We start from the raw sequence: 19,091 nt of genomic DNA on the forward strand, positions 1-19,091 counted from the left end.
CTTGAGTTACTAATATTCTCTTGTATCAGTAAATAAAATGGGTTTTAACCCATTGAAATTAATTGAAAAGGAACTAGTAATCTGTCTCACATCAAACCTGCATGTATAACAGACAGGTAGTCCTCAACGTCAAACAGTCCATTTAGGGACGGTTCAAAGCAGTGGTGAAATGCATTTTTTTTACTACTGGTTCTGTGGGCGTGGCTTGGAGGGCGTGGCAGGAGACGGATACTGCAAAATCTCCATTCCCACCCCACTCTGGAGCCAGGCAGAGGTGGGATTTGCCGGTTCTCCAAACTACTCAAAATTTCTGCTACCGGTTCTCTAGAACCTGTCAGAACCTGCTGGATTTCACCCCGGGTTCAAAGTTACAACAGCATTGAAGCAAGTGACTTAGGGCTGTTTTTCACAGTTACGACCTTTGAAGGACCCCTGTGATCATATGATCAAAAAGCAAATGCTTGGCAACTGGTTCATACTTATGACCGTTACTGTGTCCCAGGGTCATGTGGACTTTCTAACTTTTCAACTGCAGTGATTCACGTAACAACTGTGGCAAGAAAGGTGTTAAAATGGGGCAAAACTAACTGAACCCATGTTTCACTTAACAGAAAATTGGGGGTAAATTGTGATCGTAAGTGGAGGATGACCTGTAATTAACCAATTCATTTAGATCAGATTTCAGAGTACAATGTGTGTGTGGGGGGGCGGGGAATAAACCCTTTATTTTCATAATTTAAAGGGGAAAGATCTTCCTAGTCTCACTGACATGCTTTTCAAGAGAGATGAGCTCAATTTTTTTAAGTATACAAGTTTTCACCTTACTTTGAAGGGTTCATCATTATGAACTTCAGGCACAAATAAGGCCCCAGCGAGACATATTAGAATATTACTGAATGTTGCTGAAAATCTTTTTCGCTTGCTGGAATTATCCATGTAAGTTAACAACACAGATGTCTTCATTACAAGACTGCACTGTATTTAACTTTTTTTCCCTTCAGTTTATTGGAGGTCTGCCTTATTGTTGAAAAATATCCCCATTTTCTGTGAGGACAAGCTTGTCCTGCTTTACACAGATATATAGTATTAGTCTATTAAGGTAAGGATGGTCTTCCTCCCTTGACACAGTCCATGATGAGAGGGGTTGAATCTGCCTTGAATAACTTAATAACCAAATGATAGGACAATAATCTTAAAACAACCAATTTATATAATGGCTGCGTTCGTGTCTGTGTGTGTGTGTGTGTGTGTGTGTGTGTGTGTGTGTGTGTGTGAGAGAGAGAGAGAGAGAGAGTCCCAGCATAAACAAATACTGTGAACAAATATTTGGAAACAAATACTGTGGGGGTAAGACAACCCTAACACCCCTTGGGGGGGAGGTGTTCTGTTACGATACAGCTTGTTGTGCCTTAAAAAGATTTCTACTGTACAGCGCAGTGGAGTTGCCATGGTAACACCTTTACAGTACTCCACAAGAGGGCTCCCTTTGGTATGGGGGAAAATCCAAGATTACAAATTACAAATTTGGTCCGGACATTTTCCCCTTATAAATACATACTCAGGCAACACCACATTAATAAATATATAAATTTACTAGTACATCAGCACTAGTAAATATATAAATAAGAAACAATGATTTGGAGATATGTAGAGCTCATCCAGATTTCTATCTTGTTCTGCCAATCTAATAATTTTCTGCAGTGGCTGAAGCCTAAATTCACTTGAGACAAAAGATGCTGCTGTGTGGTACTTCGATGCTGCATTATTTCTTTTTCAAAGAAGCATTATGTATTTTTTAAAAAAAATCTTACCTTGATATATAGCAACAGTAGGAGATACCAATTGCCTTAAATTGCCTATGTTTTTTTTTTTCTTTCAAAAAGGAAAGTCAGAAAACAGTGTTTTGTTTTTAAACCAAACTGTGGCGCAGGTAATCCCGAGCTATTTTGCTGCTGAGACAAAAGACATGAGGGTAACTTTCCTTCACATCATGTCTAAACATCAACCAGACTGGACACTAAAACTTACTGTAACCTTGTTGATGGGAAAGCATCACTCACTGTCTCAGAAAATAACAGATGATTCAAAGGGGGAGACATTGGTGGCACATAACTCTGTGCTTTCGTGAGCTGCATCTCACTTCATCAGATGCAGAGAGGATGATGTAGTATGAAATTCGACTGAGGCAGCAGGAGAGGAAGGGAAAAGTAAGAGGGATGTGCAGATGCAGGTTATTAACAATTTTAATTAACAACTCTAATGTGTTAAAAATCCAGTGTATCTGTTAGTTTTTGGGTTGTGGGTTCCTTGGTGTTCTCTGAGTTTGATTGTTTTTCTGCAGATATTTCATGACCACACTAGGTAACATCATCAGTGCTAAGAATCATCATCAGAGCACTGATGATGTTACCTAGTAGGGTCATGAAATGTCTACAAGTAAACAATGAAGCTCAGAGAGCACCAAGGACCTCACAGTTCAGCCCCAAGTTACTAATATTCTCTTGTAGCAGTAAATACAATGGGTTTTTAACCCATTGAAGTTAATTGATAAGGTACTAGTAATCTGTCCCACATTAAACCTGTATCTGTAACATACAGGTAGTCCTCAACTTGCAACAGTTTATTTACTGACCTTTCAAAGTTACAACGGCACTGAAAAAAGTAACGTATGACCATTTTTCACACTTACGACCATTGCACCATCCCTGCGGTCACATGATTCAGATATATTGCAACAGACTCATATTTATGACAGTTGCAGTGTTCTGGGGTCATTTGTTTACTTTTTGTGATCTTCTCACAAGCAAAATCAATGGGGAAGCCAGATTCACTTAACAACTGTGTTACCAATCTAACACCTTGCAGTGATTCACTTAACCACATTGGCAAGAAAGGGCAAATAGTGATAGCACCTAGACTTATATACTGCTTTACAGTGCTTTAGAGCCCTCTCTCTAAGCGGTTTACAGAGTCAGCATATTGCCCCCAACAGTCTGGGTCTTCATTTTACCTACCTTGGAAAGATGGAAGGCTAAGTCAAACTTGAGCCTGGTGAGATCCGAACTGCCAAATTTCAGGCAGCCAGTGGTCAGCAGAAGTAGCCTGCAGTACTGCACTCTAACCACTGTGCCACCGTGGCTCAAAACTCACTTAAAAACTGTTTCACTTAGCAACAGAAATGTTGCACTCAATTGTGGTCTTAATTTGAAAAGATGTGTGTATATACTTGCATAAACTGTAACACCTAGAGGAGTCACCTTGTGGGGGAGACGGGCGTCATAACAATTCAATAAGTAAACAATAAAGAGATATCTGCATAACCAATTTGTTTTCTCCTCCCTTCCTGCCTCACCCAAATTTAGATCCTATCTCAGTCTGGCTGCTGATTGCATCTCATGAAAGCTGATGTCCTTTCATCAAACTTGTTACTGTAGTCAGAGCGAGTGTTACTCCTCCTGCATTTTTACCATCATAATCCAACAGAGTTCTCCTCCTGTGCTTGCTTGGCATGGAGCACCATGCTGCTTCTTCATCTGCCACCTGGCAGGCTCCGTTAACAGCATGGCCCACTGAGTCTTGGATGAATGCATTTGCCTTGCATTTTATTTATGCTTCTATATTGCTATTCTATTGCGGGCATTTCCCGAGTATCTCTTGATCCTATTAAAATGCATTTATTATAGGAACAAGACCTGCAACTTCTTTTGAGGGAAGGTGAGAGCTTCCCTTGGCCTTTCAATGAGTTGCTGTAAACCAGAACTCAAAAGGAAGGCGAGGCCAGACACAGGAAGTGATGCCATCCAGGAAAAATCTGCATTTGTTCATTACATGAAAAATAATTAATCCAGTTAATAATCAAATTAATTCAATATATTAGATTATTATAATTTGCTCCCGGATGATGCCTGGTTTTTTATATATATATCAAGAGAAAAGTAGCAGATAATGGCAACTCGACTGGGGAAGCAACATGTGTGCCTCCTCTCTCAACATGGGAGCAAAATCATCATCTTTTTACTCTTCTGCCTCGAGTGCTCTAGGCCGGCTTGGGGGATCCAGTTAACTCCATGCTTAGGAATCTCATTCAGATCAAGTTTATTGTCAGGCATTCTTAATATCAAAACTTACAGCTCAGTGTTTAGATACTTCTGACTTTCCATAATTTGTCCCATCGTGTGGTGTAAAAAGATGATGATTTCGCTCCCATATTGAGTGAGGAGACACACACATTGCTTCCCCGGTCAAGTTGGTATTCAAAAAATGACCGGCCTTTGTTCTGCACGCAGGCAGAATGCCCCAATGGCCAATGAGAAACATAGATATGATCACATGCCATGGAACTACAGTCAAAGCAGGACTGTATTACCCGAGAGGCAGTCCCTTAAAGAAACAGTAATTAGTTCCTAAACCAACTTAAACCGTGTTTATTCCTAGACTAATAATACCCCTTAGACAGCACAGAATTCCTAAGACCAATTTAGGAATCTGATTAGAATGGAGAAGCTGCAATAGTCCAAACCTTTGGACCATTGTTTTTGCTGGGGAATTCAGTGAGAGATTTTTTTTTTTATTCTGGATTATTTTCCTCTGGAGCATGTTGTTATATCCGGCCCATTTTTCAGTCTGTTGTGTGTGTAAGCTTCTTCGACTATGCCAAATCTGGTTCTATTCAGCTCAATTATCTTGTACTGTCAGAGAGGCAGAGCCCTTTTACATAATCACTTCCCCAAAGTGAATGAGGTTGAGATGAATAAAGCTCTACCTTGAAGGCACCTTGAAGGGGATTGCATCCAATATTTCAAGAGTCATTTTTCAACCAGGGCTTCAACTTCTAGTATATAACAATAAAAGGAATAAAACAATCAGTAATGTATTAAAACACATTAAACAAGAGTTCCTAGGCTTAAACAAATACAGGTAGTCCAGTGGTGGGTTCCTGCCGGATCGCACCGGATCGCGCGCGCTCCCTTTCAGCGAAAAAGTCTTTTCAGGCGCTCCGCTCCGCTGAGGAAACATCTCCGTTCCCAGCCGAGCTGGTGGAGCGCAGGCAGGTGTCGTCGCTTCGCCAGGGGCGGGGCAAGACCGTACTTCCGGTTTTAGCGCCGGAAGGGAGCGCGCGAGCCAGGTGGAGCGCTGAAAGGGAGCGCGCGAGCCAGGTGGAGCGCTGAAAGGGAGCGCGCGCGATCCGGTGCGATCTGGCAGGAACCCACCACTGAGGTAGTCCTTATGAACACAATTGAGCCCAGAATTTATGTTGCTAAGTAAGAAATTTGTTAAGTGGGTTTTGTCCCATTTTATGAATTTTCTTGTGACATTAAGAGTACTACAGGCTACCTCTGCCAGCTGACTGCAGTTCGACAGTTCAATTCTCACTGGCTCAAGGTTGACCAAGCCACTCCATCCTTCCGAGATTGGTAAAATGAGGACCCAGATTGTTGGGGGCAATATGCTGACACTGCACACCACTTACTGTAAAGCACTGTGAAGCGGTATATAAGTCAAAGTGCTATTGCTATTTGTTCAGTGAAACATTACAGTTCATAAGTTAGTAAGCTGATTGCTAAGTGAATCTGGCTTCCCCATTGACTTTGCTTGTCAGAAGGTCGCAAAAGGTGATCACATGACTCCGGGAGAGAGCAACCATCATAAACACGAACCAGTTGTCAAATATTCAAATGTAAATCACATGACCATGGGGATACTGCCAGGGTCATAAGTCTGAAAAATGGCAATAAGTCCATTTTCAGTGCCATTGTAGCTTCAAACAGTCACTAACTGAACTGTTGTAAATTGAGGACTACCTTTACATTGCTTTAATCTTAATCCTCTGTAACGTTTTAAGTAAAAATAGTTTTGCCCGATGTCAAATAATAGCATAGAAATAGCATAAAAGCGGCAGAAGGCAAGTCCCATCTGTTCCATAACAAATGTGTCACCACTGAGTGAGAAGGCCTTTGCTTCAATGGTATTTGGCAAGAAGGAAAGAACAGAGGTTTTGTTATCCCCACCTTGAAATCTAAACTAAAACCTAGATTTAAGCCTAAAATCTAGCTTTAAGCCTATGAATATGCCTCTCAGAACATCCAGTTGGTTGATAGGTAAAATATAGTTTTGAGTTCTATGGGAATATAGGAAGAGAAACCATACGAGCAAACTTACTTTCTTGTGGTGTTGAAAGTTGATCTCAAAATACCAGTGTTAGCTCCGGCCAGCTCAGAAGCCTGGAGCTGCCATTCAGGGGAGAAGACTGGGCCAACTGCCAAGACTCACCATCCCACCTACACAATCTGAAGAAATTAATGCTAACAATCCATGATTAATTGCCGGGTGGTTTCGCTCTGGGTCACAAGGTGATGGGTGTGCGCAAGTGCGGGGTGCAATGTATCTTAATTACCAATGTAGCTGTAAAAGGTGGTGAGAAGCACAGGGAGGCAGCAGGTCCTTCAGTCATGAAGCTTAGCTTTGGAAAGCAACATGAAGGGAAAACAGAGATTGGCAGACTTGAGATGGGTAGTTTAGATTGGAGAACTGGCATGGTGGACAAGGCAGTCATCCCAATAAAATTTGGAGACTCTTGCCCATGTTCTAGAGTTTCTTGCCCATGTTCTAGAGAGGAGGAGGAGGAGCTTCCGGCGATGGCAGTCGCCTCCTGAAGCTCCAGAATACCACGGAGCTCAGCGATGGGCGAAAGGTTATTTCCGACCCTCATTTCCATCTGAGGGTCGGAAGTCAGTTAGCATGACCACCCTGGCCCATTTTCGACCCATTTGGGTCCGCTAGGGTGAATCAGAAGACTGGAGGGAAGGACAAAGAGCGAATGATCTGTGGAATGGGGGAGAGAGACCTGCATCGGAAATGGCGGTGTGTGTGGAAATGGCAACGTTCGGAGCGTTTTGGAGCGTTGTGGAGCGTTTTGGAGAGAGTGCTTAGAAAGAGGAATTATGAGGAGAGGCTGGAAGGAAAGAGGCTGAGGCTGGAAAGAGGCTGGTAAGCTGAGGCTGGAAAGAGGCTGGTGAGCTGGACGTTTGTGACTGCGTTTTGGAGCGTTTTGGAACGTAAGGCTGGAGGCTGGAGCGTTTTGGAACGTGAGGCTGGAGGCTGGAGCGTTTTGGAATGTGAGGCTGGAAGGGAAGAGGCTGTCCCGCTGGTGAGGAAAGAGGTTGTGAGCTGGAAATGGCGACATTTGTGACAGCCTTTTGGAGCGTTTTGAAACGTTTTGCAGAGAGAGACAGGAAGGAAGAAGGTGAGAACGGCTGGAAGGAGGAATGTGAGGTTGGAAGGAAAGAGACTGGTGAATGGGTGAACCGAGAGGATTGGAAGGAGCGAGCTGGTGAGCTGAGAGGTTTGGAAGGAGAGAAGGAGAGACTGGAAGGAAAGCGAGGAAAATGGAGAGAGAGGAAAAAGAAGGAGTTGGAAGGACACTGGAAGGTGAGAGGCTGGTTTCAACAGCAGCCGCTGAAAGAGCTGTCATGGATGCCAGTAACATCACTAGGACATTGGGACTATTTGGATTATACCCTAGACCATCTCTCCTCCACCCAGACCACCATTTGGTCATCTAAGAACTCTTCCCCCCTTTTTTTTTTCTATGACTGACCACTTACCATCTATAATCATTTTGACCCCATCGTGTTTTTAAGATTCTAAGATTAAGATTATTTATTCGAGGTTTGATCTGCTCCGCCTGCGTGAGACCCCCTCTCGCAGGCATGGCCCTTGACGCTTGCAAGGGCCCGCCTTGATGACGGGTTTATAGACCCCGAGAGGTGGAAGAAACGGAGGCTCAGGGGGTTTTTAGTTAAATGTTTTTTAAAATCTTTTAGGGGTTTAGGGGTTGGGGGTGGGTGGGTCAGATCAGGAGCGATGACAGAGCCAGGCCACCAGGTGGGGTCACGAGCAGAAGGAGCGGAGAGGAGGAGGGGGGAGAGGATATCATTTCTATACAGGGCTCTTTGATTCCAACAGTCGTAGGGAGGGGCAGATATGAGGACAGATTAACAACTCGCAGTCGGTTGGGAGACCGTGGGTGCTGGTTACACCCGGTCGCTTGTACCAACCCCCGCGTTCTAGGTGGTCAGGATCTGCATGCCCAGGGCCTGAGGCTGTTGTTATGCAATGCGAGGTCCGTTGTCAATAAGGCCCCCCTCATTCATGATCTAATTTTGGAGGGGGAGCCGGACCTCGCGGGAATAACGGAAACCTGGTTGGGCCACGAGGGAGGTTTACCCCTCGTGGAAATGTGCCCACCAGGTTACCAAGCATTTCACCAGTCCTGGGCCCGGGGAAGGGGCGGTGGGGTAGCAGTGATTATCCGGGAGGACTTAGAGCCGAGGGAGTCCACTGTGCCACAGACGTCCGGATGTGAATCCCTTGTTGTGAAATGGGGCCCTGGGAGGCAGTTGGGCCTGCTGATAGTATACCTGGCTCCCTGCCATACATCAGCGACCCTGCCTGAGCTCCTCGAGCTGATCGCATCGGTGGCGGTTGAGACCCCCAAACTTCTAGTGATGGGGGATTTTAACCTGCCATCGGTGGGAGAAGCATCAGAGGGGGTTCGGGAGTTCATGGCTTCCATGATAGCCATGGACCTGACTCAAATGATTCAGGGCCCGACACACGAGGGAGGTCACACCTTGGACCTTGTTTTTGTCTCTAGCCAGTGGTTGAGTGATCTGGGAGGAGTGAATTTAACCATCACTCCTCTGTCATGGTCAGATCACTCACTCCTCCGACTTGACTTCCCTGGTGCTACCCCTCGCTGCGGGGAGGCGGAACCGGAAAACACTAGATGGTTCCGCCCCAGGCGCCTGATGGAACCAGATAGGTTCCAGACGGAGCTTGGGCCACCTCCTGCAGCCCTGACCCGCCCTCGGGTAGAGGACCTGGTGGCCGCGTGGAATAATGCGACTACCGGGGCCTTGAACCAGGTGGCGCCTTTGCGGCCTCTCCGGCGGCAACGATCCACCCTGGCTCCTTGGTTTACTGAGGAGCTAAGGGTGATGAAGCGCTGCAAGAGATGCCTAGAGAGTCGTTGGAGATCCTCCCGATCCGAATTTGACCGAGCACAGGTACGAGCCCATTTAAGGACGTACCTAGTGGCATTGAGAACGGCCAAACGCCAATATTGTGCCACTCTCATTGCATCCGCAGAGAACCGCCCTGCCGCCCTGTTTCGGGTGTCCCGCTCCCTTCTGTTTCAGAGGCCGCGGGAGGCCCCTTTACAGGGTAGGGCAGAGGAATTTGGGAAATATCTGCAGGATAAAGTCGCTCAAATCCGGAAGGATTGGGTCCCCTTCAGTGGCCCAGTCGAGACACCAATGGCGAGTCTTGAGAAACCTTTTTGGGAAGAGTTTGACTTGGTTGTCATCGAGGATTTGGACAGATTGCGTGGACGACTGCGACCTACCACATGTTTACTGGACCCGTGTCCCTCCTGGCTTGTACTGGCATCCTGGGAGGTTACACGCGACTGGCTCCTGGGCCTAGTGAACGCTTTGTTGGGTGAGGGGTCTCTTCCGGCCGCCTTGAAAGAGGCGGTGGTGAGACCCTTGCTCAAGAGGCCTTCCCTGGACCCTACGGAGCTGGCCAATTATCGTCCTGTCTCCAACCTTCCCTTTTTGGCGAAGGTTGTAGAGAGTGTGGTGGCTTCTCAGTTCCCACGACATCTGGAGGAGAATGATTATCTAGACCCACGCCAGTCCAGCTTTCGCCCCGGGCACAGTACAGAGACGGCCTTGGTCGCGTTGGTGGATGATCTCTGGAGGGCCAGAGATAGGGGTTGTTCCTTTATCCTGGTCCTATTAGACCTCTCGGCGGCTTTTGATACCATCGACCATGGTATCCTGTTTCACCGACTGGAGGGGTTGGAGGTCCGGGGCACCGTTTTGCGGTGGTTCGGCTCCTACCTCTCTGGCCGGACGCAACGTGTGTTGGCAGGGGAGCAGAGGTCGACCCTAAGCCCCCTTACTTGTGGGGTGCCACAGGGGTCGGTCCTCTCGCCACTCCTGTTCAACACATACATGAAGCCGCTGGGTGAGATCATCCGTGGTTTCGGGGTGGGATATCATCTGTACGCTGATGATACTCAGCTGTACATTTCCACCCCGAACCACCCCAACGAGCCGCCGAAGTGATGTCCCGGTGTGTGGAAGCCATACGGGTCTGGATGGATGACAACCGACTCAAGCTCAACCCTTCCAAGACGGAGTGGCTGTGGGTTCCGGCCCCCGGTTCAACCAGTTAATTCCATCTCTGGCCATTGGGGGCATTCAACTCACCCCCGTGGAGCGGGCGCGCAATTTGGGCGTCCTCCTGGATGCCAGGCTGTCCATGGATGACCATGTGACAGCCGTGGCCAGGGGGGCGTTCCACCAGGTTCGCCTGGTGCGCCAATTGCGCCCCCTATTGGACCGGGACGCCCTACGCACAGTCACCCATGCGCTGGTGACGTCTCGCCTGGACTACTGTAACGCTCTCTACATGGGGCTTCCCTTGAAATGTACTCGGAGACTGCAGTTGGTCCAGAATGCGGCCGCGCGGGTGATTATGGGGAGTACTAAGTACTCCCATGTGACACCTCTCCTGCGCGAGCTGCACTGGCTTCCTGTGGTCTATCGGGTGCGTTTCAAGGTCTTGATTACGATCTTTAAAGCGCTCCATGGCTCAGGACCTAGTTACCTGCAGGATCGTATTCTGCCCCATACATCCCTACGACCCATCCGCTCGCACAGAGAGGGACTTCTCCAGGTGCCATCAACCAGACAGTGCCATGGGGCGGCGCCTAGGAGCAGAGCCTTCTCTGTGGCGGGCCCAGCCCTGTGGAATGACCTCCCCCCGGATATTAGGACCACTACTGACCTCCGCTCCTTCCGTATAAAGCTCAAGACCCACCTATTCCAAATAGCCGGCCTGGCTCAATCATAACTTCATTACGCTCCTGATGGGTTTTTTAATTCAGTAATTTTATTTAATGGGATTTTAAATTGTGTTTTTTAATTGTCTTTCACTTATGAGTCTACCTCCTCCATGCACATGTATATGTCTTTGTTCTTTATGTATATATGTTTGTCTTTATCTGTATTTTATCTGTTTTGATTGTACGCCGCCCCGAGTCCTTCGGGAGAGGGTTGCGGCTAATCAAATAAAATTATTATTATTATTATTATTATTATTATTATTATTATTATTATTATTATTATTATTATTATTATTATTATTATTATTATTATTATTATTATTATTATTATTATTGAGTGCCCTCATCCTTTGGAGTTTGGCTATTAGGCTAAGAAGAACAGCCATAAACTCGGTAACAAAATAAAGAAAAAGAAAGGATTATTTCTATTGCCACTCAGATTTACTCAAAGGCAGAAATGAAAACTGCACAAATATTTTCTCCATTTTATTATGCATAAAGTACACAATCTGGAGAAACAGACGTTCGCACAAACCACCTCCTGAGCTTAGTCAAGTGATATATGGTCATTCTGTCTTAAGTTCCTGTTTTGTCTCCATAAACTTGTTTCAATACCTTTTTTTTTTTGGTGGTGGTGGTGTTTCAGAGCTTCAATAGCTATCTGGTTTTTTTAATGTTGAATTGCAAGGACATCATTCCTTGAACTGGCCTGTCATATAAATTAACTGAACTTTTCCAATTACCACCCTATGTAGAAATACATTTTGCACTCAGAATAAGTGTGATTAGAAGACCTAATAGAAAACCAGAAAAAAATATGGTCATAAAGTATGGTCATAAAGAGTCAAACAGAGAAGAATTGGTCAATAGAGGACTTCTGAAGTGTGGTTACATTTGGATGAAGCAGGGACGTGCGGTCAGGGGATGCAGGGGAGGCAGAGCCTCACCTCTCATCATGAAATAATAATATATAGTAATAATATCCACAAGGGAGTTTCAGATATATAAGAGGAAGAAGAGGGAGGAGGAGGAGCGAGCGCGGGGCGGTGCCAGCTGGGCAACCGGCGGAGGCAGGAGGGTTCTCGGAAGCGCCAATAACCTTCCTGCCTCCGCTGTACTTTGCGCGCTCCTCATGACTGCAATAGACGTCCAGAAGTGGCAGGGGCTTGATGACGTTGCCGCAGCTGCCATGCGCGGATGGACGGAAGTAGCCAGAGTGGCGCCGAGGCAGTCCGGCGGACGAGCGACAGAGGATCAGGCTGCCTGATCCTCCATTGCTCGCTCACTTGCTCTTTCGTCTGCCCGGACCCCTCGGCGCCACTCTGGTAACCTCCGTCCGGCCGCGCCTAGCAGCGACGTCGGCGACATCATCAAGATGAAGTGGCTTGGAGGCGAAGTGCTTTTCAGTGCTTTTCTGTGCATCTGGCGTTTAGGTAGATAGCCGGATGTCCTAAATGCCAGACGCACAGAAAAGCACTGAAAAGCAGCTGCTGTTGGGGATTGCGGAGCGCGAGCCGGCGGAGCGTGCTCAGGAAGGCAGGGAATGGGATCATGTGTGCTGGAGGCTGAGGCAGCCTCAGCCTCCAGCACATGTGGTCCCATTCCCCGCCTTCCTGATGACATCACCAGCCTCACCAGCCATAAACCTCTCCGGACGTCACTGGGATGAAGTATTTTTGACCTCTGACAGTCAGAGGTGATATTCTGCCAATTCACACCAGTTTGGGCAAACTGGTAGTGGTGGCGGGACGAGGCTCCGCCCACCCACCAAGACATCATCACGGACCTTCTGTGCATGCACAGATAGTTCTGTGCATGCTTAGACATGCGCATGCTCCCGCTACTGAATCAGTAGTGAAGAAAAGAGGATACCATTACTGAAGACAGTATGGATATAATTGGGAATACTGAATTAACACAGAATAAGTAAATTACTGGATGAATTAATTTGCCTCTTGAGGTCTCTGTAGTACTAGAGTGAGACATTGAAAAATATGATGCAGCCTAATTTCAACTTAACATTTAAATCCTGAAAAATATTGGAATGAATTAAAATTTTCTACAAGTATTACTGTAGCAAAAGATAATATATTACAGACTTCATGTAAATTTCTTGAGTTTAGATTTACAAGTTGATTCTAGCAGAGCTAATCTAGCAGAAACACTTTCTTATTGTATAGTTTTGTTTTAAAAAAAGAGAAAGACTCAAACAATATAGTTTTAAGAGACCAGTTTTAAAAATTGTATAGAATGACGTTTCTGTAGAACCTATAATCATTCATAATAAATTTATTATCTCTTTTGGATCATTTGCATTACTTGTCATTGTTTTTAAATTGTAATATACTTTGTTGTTATCAACCCCATTCCTTTCCATTATCTCAGCCCAGGATCTAAAATTTAAAATAACACACTGTCGTGGCAAGTCTTGCTAATGTGATGTTTCAGAATTTTTCTACCACTAAGTTATATTGTGACATCTTCAATATATTAGAAAAAAAATAAAAAAGCCAGGTCCCAAAGATGCTTTTTCTAGAGGCAACTGGACTTTCTTGTTTTTCTTTGAAGACATTTCACTTCTCATCCAAGAAGCTTCTTCAGCTCTGACTGGATGGTGAGGAATTGAAGGATTTATATTCCTTGCAGACAGCTGCTCATTTGCATTCTTTTAGCGTGTCGTTGAGGCCACTTGGAGGTTTGTCTGTATCCTCAGTAGTGCACAGATGAGGAGTCTTCTTGAACTGCTGAAAGGACCATGTTGTAGTGCTGTGTAAACCTCCAAATGGCCTCAGTGACTCTCCAAAAGAATGTAAATGACCAATTGTCTGCAAGGAATATAAATAGATAAATCCTTCCATTCCCTACTATCCAGTCAGTGCTGAAGGAGCTTCTTGGATGAGAAGCAAAATGTTTTCAAAGAAAAACAAAAACATCCAGTTGCCTCTAGAAAAAACACCTTTGGGACAACCATGACCTGGATGACTGAGAATCTCCACGGACATAAAACAGATAGGATTGCTAAAACTACACTTTTCAGCATTTTAAGACCTAATTTTGAAGATAAATGCCAAACATTTATAGCTGGGAAGCAATTCACCTAAAATTCACATACCAAAATGCATAAATTAACACAATTTATTAAAGCCTACCTTACCATTGAAAACCTAATTACAAAAACACTCTCTATGTTAGGAAAAATATATTTTAATTGCATTTTAATTATATGCAAATACATTTGTAGAAATAAAGATATGGACAGATATACTGTATACCGTATGCATACCTTTATGGCTACATATGAAGTCAGACTGAACTAGTTCCACTAAAGTGCACAATTGAGCGACCAAAAAACAAACAAACGATCGGTTGTCCCATTGCTGATCCAGTTTTCACTTTCATATCCAAGGCACACTTTTGAATAAAAATGGCTGGGACAATTCACTCACAGGGATCAAGATAGACTGCACGATGGATGTGTTGAGTCTCATGGATGTAGAAATTTATATACATGACTGTTTTCAAAATCTCTATTTATCTATCTATTATCTGTCTGTCTGTCTGTCTGTCTGTCTGTCTGTCTGTCTGGCTGGCTGGCTGGCTGGCTGTCCGTCCATCCATCCATCCATCCATCCATCCATCCATCCATCCATCCATTTATCTATCATCTATCTCTCTATCTCTCTATCCCTCCATCTTTGACATGAAAAAGGCTTCTCTTACTCCAAATATTATGCCTAGCAATGCATGCATATTCAGATAGAATCCATAAAATGAAATACCGTGTTTTCCCCAAAATACGACATGTCCTCATTATACAGCCATGCCACATTTTTCTGGTGGTCAAAAATATAAGTCCCCCCCCACCGCATAAAAGTCCCCTGGACAACCCCCCACTTCTGGCCAGACAGAGTGCCGCACAACAACCTAGCAGTATCCCAAAGGTGTCAAGCTGTGGGAACTTGGGGGAAGGCAAAAGTGATTGCGTTGCTTGGCATCTTCGGGAAACTGCTAGGTTGGTGAGCAGTGCTGTGCCCAGCTGAAGAGGGGGGTTGCCAGGCAGCTGCTCTCTTGCAAGTGGGCTGCCAAAGAGCCAGACACAGCCTCATGGGTGAATGGCTGTGTTGCGCTGTCACAGCAGCGCAACACAACAGCCATGAAGCGACCACACTCACAAGCAGCCACCCGGCAAACCCCTTTGCAGCCGGGCACAGCGCCATTCACTGACCTAGGGGTATCGCCAAGCCGCATGAGTGCCTGTTCACCTCCACACGGCTCCCGCGGCTTGGCGCCTTCCAAATGCCAATGAATGGCACTCTGCATGGCTGGAGAGGTGGTTGAGCGAGTAGCTGTTCTGCTCTCGCTCACCCGCCTCCCAGCCTCACGATGCATGGCCCAGCTCTCATTACGGAGCCAGGGCACCTCCGCCGCCATCCCAGCCTGGCTTTTACCGCGGCTTCCAACTCAAGTCTTTCAGCAGTGGCTGCTCAACGCACGTCTATGGTTGTACGCTCTGCAGGCAGCTGCCCCACAACCATAGAGCATGCGCCACTGCCAAAAGATTTGGGTTGGAAGCTGCGGAAAAAGTTAGGCTGGGATGGCAGGGCGATGGAGGTGCCCTGGTCCGTAATGAGAGCTGGGCCATGCATCGTGAGGCTGGGAGGCAGGTGAGCGAGAGCGGAACAGTGAATGGCACTGTGCCTGGCTGCAAAAGCGGTTTGCCGGGTGGCTGCTCATGAGTGTGGTCGCTTCATGGCTGTTGTGTTGAGCTCTCTGTGACAGCGCAACACAGCCATTTGCCCATGAGGCTTTGGGAGCCCTCTTGCAAGAGAGCAGCTGCCCGGCAACCCAAAAACAATAACCCCTCCCCCCATAATAAAGCCCAAGCCATATTTTGTAGGTAAAAAGAAAATAAGACCCTGTCATATTTTCTGGGAAACACGGTACATGTAACATTTACCAATCAAATGCACATACCAGCTGGTCCATGAATGACCAGCTGCAACAAGCTACATCATGTATGTCATGCAGCAGCTCCTCAAAGTAATAATCCCCCAAACTGTCAAATCTGATTTACATGTGTAGTATGCCAATACCACTAATGTAACATTCAACCCCAAGATAAATCATGTGGCTGTTACTCTGTCATAATATCATAATGCATACTCTTTGGCATTACCCTCCATCTATTAGAAAATTTGTCATAGATTAAAACTTTCCAAGTCGAAAGATAAATTTCAGAATCTAAACTCCTGACAAGGATAATGGAGAGACATGAGAGAGGCAGGGCAGGATAAATTTCAGGTGGCCCTTGACTTATGACCCCAATTTGAATGAAGATTTTCCACTGCTAAGCAAGGCAGTTATTGAGCAAGTTGTGCCATGGTTGTTAAAGAAAACACAACATTTTTAAATGAATCATGTGTTGTTAATTGAATCAGACTTTGCTTACTATAAGCCAGTTGGAAAAGTCACAAACTATCATCATATAATCCCAGAATGCTGCAACCATCATAAATACAAGCCAATTTGTACTTGAAATCTGATAAAATTGGTTAATAAAGTTGGTTTTTTAAAAAAACCTGTCTATATATTTATGTATGTGTGTCTGTGTGTTGTACTTGTGCTGATAAATAAATAAAGGGCATACCAGGGGTTGTAACACAAATACACACACACACACACACGTGTGTGTATGTGTGTGTTGCATTTGTGCTCATAAATAAATAAATGGGCATACCAGGGGTTGTAACACCAGGGGTTGTACACACACACACACACACACACACACACATAATGTTGTAACGGCCTGGGTGGTGGGTGGGGCTCATTTGTTGACTAGGGCTGGTTTCCGGATGTCTGGTAGGCGGGAGGTATGGTCACGTTTATTCATGTTGTGGAAATGTTTCTCTATTTCGATAGCTTCCATAATTATTCTCCTGTTGAAGTGACAATTACCAACCTAATCCAAAGGGAGACTCCCCCCACTAAACCGAGACAAAGAACAGGATGATGGCATTGCCCTCCTCCCTTACATCAAAGGCACCACAGATCACATCAGTAAAATTCTCCACAAACACAATATCAAGACAGCCTTCAATACTGACCAAAAAAATAGCCAACGTCTTAAGAAACCCCAAAGACAAAATCCAGCTAGAAAACAACGGAGTCTATGAAATACCATGCAAAATCTGCCCTGCAACATACATAGGACAAACAAACAGGAGAATAAATGCACGCATCGCAGAACACACGAACGCAGTAAGAACAAAAGAAAAAAAAAACCTTCCTCCCTTTTCCAGTACCTTAAATCTATAGGACATGAAATTAATTTTGAAGGAACCAAATTAATCTCCAAAACTGAACACTTCTACAAGAGAATAATCATAGAAGCTATTGAAATAGAGAAACACCCCCACAACATGAATAAACGTGACGATACCTCCCGCCAACCATACATCTGGAAACCAGCCCTAGTCAACAAATGAGCCCCACCCACCGCCCAGACCATTACAACACAAAACATCAACGGACACACAGCCAGCACCAATCAGCACCAATCTACCAATCATGATACAACCACACAACTAATCATTCCACTTACTGAAAAAAAGCCAGCACTTCACCCCCCCCCCCCAAGATTTATAGAAAGACGGCAGCTCCGACCACCTTTAAGTCAAAAACACCAGCCTGAAGATGGAGAGTAAGACCTCACCGAAACATTGCCAAGACAATCTCAACCTTACACGAGAAAAGACCCGAATACAACAAGACCAGCATACCCACACCCGTAAAAATCTACAAATATGTGTGTGTGTGTGTGTGTGTGTGATACTGAAAAAATCATAAAGATGAGGACAGATCATAAATTACTTTATGTGCTGTTGTAACTTTGAACATTCACTAACGAATGGAAGTCGAGAAATACCTGCAGTAAGGACAAAGCTTTCGAAGCAGGTTATGAAAATGACCACTGTTATCCATTCAAAATCTGCAATCCAGGTACATGGTTTGGAATTTAGCAAAGTCTTCTGTGGAGCAGGAGATAATTAAGAATAACTATCACTTCTGTTGCTTAGAATCTGAGATAATATTCTAACCCACAGCTAATTATAAACCGTGAATCATTCAGGATTGCCTCTCTTCCCTACAGCTCTGTTTAGTCTTTATCACCATGACACTGTCTCTGTTCCTAGCTCACATTGCTTTCCTTCTTGAATTTCAATCTCTACACGCTTATGGATTCCTGTATTATCCTTGCAAGGATTTACCATTTAATACAATTTTCTGCAAGGCAAAGGGCAACTATAACAAAGTGGGAATCTATCTATCTATCTATCTATCTATCTATCTATCTATCTATCTATCTATCTATCTATCTATCTACCTATCTACCTATCTATCTATCTATCTATCTATCTATCTATCTATCTATCTATCTGTCACTGATTGCACAATTAATAACACTTTACTGTTTTCAAAAGATATTCTTCATTTCCAGGTTTCCCTATAATATTTTATTTTTATTTTCAAAAGAAACATGATATTTAGTAACCCACAAAATCAAGATAAAGGTATGAAATCTGAAAGAAAGACCACCTTGTTCACTAAATGCACCTGTGGAAGAAAGACATGACATTGACTGTCCATTCTGATTTAATCGTCCCTCTTCCTATAATGGATTAGAGTGGTTGTTGAGGTTGGTAGAAAATCAATTTTTCAACAATACTGATGTTGATTATTCAGTATACCTCTGCCTATCAAAATTAATATTTAATCAATAATTATCTAAATAATCATATCTGGTTAGCCAACCATTGCTTTTGCAGAACATCCCAGACCCAAGAAATGCTACTATCTAGAACTTCCACAGGGACTACACTACTGTTATTAATTTAACTAGACACTGGATGTCAGTATTGCTGTTTGTTAAAATGGAAATAAAGAAAAAGTATAAGAGGCAAAATGCATAATAGGAGATATCAAATGGAATCAGTCTAAATGGCTTGAAGTGTTAATGAAATTACAGTGTGTTTATTAAGGGTCTTACTGGCCTTACAAGTTGCTTCCCATGTAAATTGGAAAAGGATGACCTCTTATCCACTTCAATCTCTCCAATTCTTTTGTGCTTCACATCGCAGCATCCACCTCTCGGATTGGTTGCCTGCCTGCCTGCCTG

This window comes from Natrix helvetica, assembly GCF_964273705.1.
Source record: "Natrix helvetica genome assembly, chromosome: 2".
Lineage (NCBI taxonomy): Eukaryota > Metazoa > Chordata > Lepidosauria > Squamata > Natricidae > Natrix > Natrix helvetica.